Source organism: Mandrillus leucophaeus, unplaced genomic scaffold (assembly GCF_000951045.1).
Source record: "Mandrillus leucophaeus isolate KB7577 unplaced genomic scaffold, Mleu.le_1.0 Scaffold44, whole genome shotgun sequence".
Classification (NCBI taxonomy): Eukaryota; Metazoa; Chordata; class Mammalia; order Primates; family Cercopithecidae; genus Mandrillus; species Mandrillus leucophaeus.
The window spans coordinates 9,951-14,335 of NW_012104698.1; positions in this window are offsets into that span (position 1 = coordinate 9,951).

A 4,385-nucleotide genomic window follows, 5' to 3' on the forward strand; every position below is an offset into this window, starting at 1 on the left:
AAAAAAAAAAAAAAAAAAAAACCAGAAAGAAAGAAAAAGAAAACCCATCTGTCTCTGAAGACAGTCCCGCTGAGCTCTGGTGGACGTGAATCCACAAGGAAAGCTCAACCCAGCACAGCTCTCTGAGTCAGCATCCCAGTAAATGCACTTGGAGAGGGGCTTGGGCCAGGGCCACACAGAGCCTCAGGTGCGACATCTGCCAAACAAGACACCAGCTGTGTGCAGCCACAGCCCCTTCGTGAAACTCTTGGGACCCAATGCACTTTGGAACTTGGAATTTTCCCAAACTTTGCAAAGTCGATTCTGCACATATACTATGGTTCTATTCCATCCCATCTCCGAGGGTAGGCAGCAAAGTGTGTGGGTTCACACTGGCCCTCGGTAGCCTCAGGCGGTGGCTCACGCCTGTAATCCCAGCACTTTGGGAGGCCCCGCCACTCTAACTAGGTGAACTCTCCCTAGCCTGAGGCTCCAACCAGCTTCCGCCTCCGGGCCATTCCTAGTTTGTCCACTCTGCCTCATGGCCACACCTCTGACGGTGCTTTGAGGGCTGCACCAGCTGTGTGAGCATCTCACGTGCCAGTCGTGCTCGTCGGACAGACCTGGATTTCTCAGTCCCATGCTTCTGAATTCTCTGCTCCCATCACCTGCAGGCTTTTGTCCGCATAATAAGGCAACGTTTGTTCACCAGACCCATTCTTCCCGGACCACCCCAAAACTTGTCTCCATCACCCCCAGAAACCCCAAGTCCCTCTTCCTTTCTGTGGCTCAGAATGCCGTCCAGGCCTCAGTCATCCAGCCCTTCTTTGTGTATAGCTCTGTGGTACTGTTACCGGGAAGGAGTCCTGATCCAGACCCCAAGAGAGGGTTCCAGGATCTCACGCAAGAAAGAATTTGAGGTGAATCCATAGAGTACAGTGAAAGCAAGTTTACTAGGAAAGCAAAGGGATGGCTACTCCACAGCAGAGCAGCAGCTTAGGCTGCGGGACTAAGGATACTCACAGTTATTTATTGATTATGTGCTAAACAAAGGGTGGATTATTCATGAGTTTTCTTCAAAAGAGGTGGGCAATTCCTGGAACTGAGGGTTCCTCCCTCTTTTTAGACCCTATGTGGTAACTTCCTGACATTGCCATGGCATTTGTAAACTGTCAAGGCACTGGTGGGAGTGGTTTTTAGCAGCTAATGTGTTATAATTAGCGTATAATGGGCCGGGCGCGGTGGCTCACACCTGTAATCCCAGCACTTTGGGAGGCTGAGGCGGGCAGATCACAAGGTCAGGAGTTCAAGACCAGCCTGGCCAATACGGTGAAATCCCATCTCTACTAAAAATAGAAAAATTAGCTGGGCATGGCGGCAGGTGCCTATAATCCCAGCTACTCAGGAGGCTGAGGCAGGAGAATCACTTGAACCCAGGAGACGGAGGTTGCAGTGAGCCAAGACCATGCCACTGCACTCCAGCCTGGTGACACGGCGAGACTCTGTCTCAAAAAAAAAAAAAAGGCATATAATAAGCAGTGAGGACAACCAGAAATCACTTTCATCTTGGTATTTGTGGGTTTTAGATGGCTTTTTTTTTTAAATATGGAGTTTCTCTCTTTTGCCCAGGCTGGAGTGTAGCGGCGCCATCTTGGCTCACTGCAAACTCTGCCTCCTGGGTTCAAGCGATTCTCCTGCCTCAGCCTCCTGAGTAGCTGGGATTACAGGCATGTGCCACCACACCTGGCTAATTTTATATTTTTAGTAGAGACAAGGTTTCTCCATGTTGGTCAGGCTGGTCTCGAGCTCTCGACCTTAGGTGATCCGCTTGCCTCAGCCTCCCAAAGTGCGGGGATGACAGGTGTGAACCACAGCGCCTGGCCTTAGATGGCTTCTTTATGGCATCCCATTTTATCAGCAAGGCCTTTGTGACCTGTATCTTGTGCCACTTCCTATCTCATCTGGTGACCTGGAATGCCGAACCTCCTGGGAATGCAGCCCGGTAGGTGTCACCTCATTTTACCAGCCCCTGTTCAAGATGGAGTCGCTCTGGGTGAAATGCCTCTGTCAGTACTCCCAGGCATGTGCGTGGAATTAGAGTGATTTTCACCTGTTAAATCCATTCTATGCCGACTTAACTCCTAGACCAGCCAAAGAACCAGCGAGGGTGGACGGAAGCACAGGCTTTTCCTCCCTCGGCTGGAGGGCTTGTAAATTCTCTCTGCCCAGCCCTCATCACGGGCGCAGGCCCTTTCCGAGCTCGGGTCGTCTTGTCATTTCCACACTCGATCCTAACTTTCCTTCCTCACGAGGTCCTTCCCACTGTAGGACACACGGGGCCACCTGTGAGTAGCGGAGACCCGCGGTACCAGGAACCCACCTAACACTGCAGTTCCTGCCTTTCTCACCCAGACGACTACAGGCAGGTGGTCGAGGCTCGGGCAGCAGCTCTGCTCCCACAGGGCCGGGGCTTCGGGACCCACCTGTAAATTTCAGGCTGTAGGAGGGAAAGAATCAGGGAAACATGGGCCTCTGTGCATCACGCTCAACCCTGAGCCTGACCTCATTCTGTGGCCACACCCAGTCACAAGCAATGCGGGCCAAGAACCTAGAACCCAGGGCTTAGCTCTGAAGAACAAAGGGAAGATACTCCCTGGAGGACACTGGCAGTTTCCACTTGGAAAAGTTATGCTTTCCAACTCGAATGGGCTGAGGTTTCCGTCCCAGTACCCTGGGTTCTCTAGTGACCAGAAAGACTGCTGGTCAAGACCAGGGAGCACCCACCACCTGATCAGGGACACGGAGATGGCTCTCAGATCGTCCAGCCATTCTGGGGAGGCCAGTGCCGCCATCCCCCAAAGATTGCGGTTACATTCCTCCGCAGCTTCAGATGCATCTGCAGTTCTTTGGAACTTCAGGTATTTAAAGATTCTCCAGTTGGGTTCAGGGCTCTATCTGACTCCACAGCCATGACTCATACATCGTGGTAATAACATAAATATTTGGGAATGAATGAGGCTGGGAGCCTGGGGAGTAAGGATGTTACAGCTGGTGGAGGAGAAGGCTCAGGCCCAAGCTGAAATCATAAATCTAAAGGGAAAGGAGTGCTGAGTCAGTCAGTCCCGCAGCCGCAGTCTGGTATCTTGCTGGAGTAAGAGCCACACAAGGACACTGGGTTTTCTTGCCTGTCAGGTTAGCTCATCTCACCTGGATCACCTGAGGCCCCGCAGAATGGGAGCCATTGTTCCATTCCATTAACAGCACACAAGGGACAGTTGTCCCTACTGGCAGAATAACAATGAGAACATTATGAGTGCATTTCTTGTGAATGGATGGCATCATTGCCATGATTTTTCCACTTGTAACTATTTTCATTCTGAAGTAAGGAAAAGTACCAGATTAAAAAGAATGAAAGTTTCCTTGTTTTCAATTTGACAGAGATAAAATTACCACAGACTTGGTTTAAAGGTCTTAATTGGCTTTATTTGCAATTCTAGGACTGGGAAACACCTCGTTCTGTAAAACAGAATGAGGGCTGCTGCGTGCTGGGCACAGGAAGTGGGTTTTGTAGACAGAAAGGGGCTGAGGAAGCCAGACACGGAACAAAAAGCATATTGGTCGTTTCCAAGAGGTTTTCCTTGGAAGGTTCCAGCAGAGGGGACTTCCTCATCATGCTGGCAAGACCTGGCTTGCTTGGGGCTATTCTCTGTCTCCTGGTTTCCTGGAAGGTGAGATGAACAAGTTAGTTTTGGCTTGGTGTCGTGGAACTCTAGCACGAGTGGCTGCGTTTTGGGCTAGTCTGCCAGGCCTAGTGCAGGAGCTCAGGCCAAACCAGTGGCCTCTTGTATAGTGCAGCCTTGACATAACTAACTCTATCTTGAAGCCAGATGGGGTGGTTCACACCCGTAATCCCAGCACTGTGGGAGGCCGAGACAAGCAGATCACTTGAGGAGTTTGAGACTAGCATGGGCAACATGGTGAAACCTTGTCTCTACTAAAAATACAAAACTTAGCCAGGCGTGGTGGCTCACACCTGTAATCCCAGCTACTCGGGAGGCTGAGGTGAGAGGATTGCTTGAATCCAGGAGGTGGAGGCTGCAGTGAGCCGAGATTGTGCCACTGCACTCCAGCCTGGGCGACAGAGCGAGACCCTGTCTGAAAAAACAAACATAAATATTTGTTTAACTAACTCCATCTTGGAAAAAGACTCCGTTTGCTATTTCATGGGGAACTCTGCCAACAAGGATGAGGCATTTTGCTTAATAGACAAATAAGGCCGGGCCAGACACGCTGGCTCACGCCTGTAATCCCAGCACTTTGGGAGGCCGAGACGGGCGGATCATGAGGTCAGGAGATCGAGACCATCCTGGCTAACACGGTGAAACCCCGTCTCTACTTAAAAAATA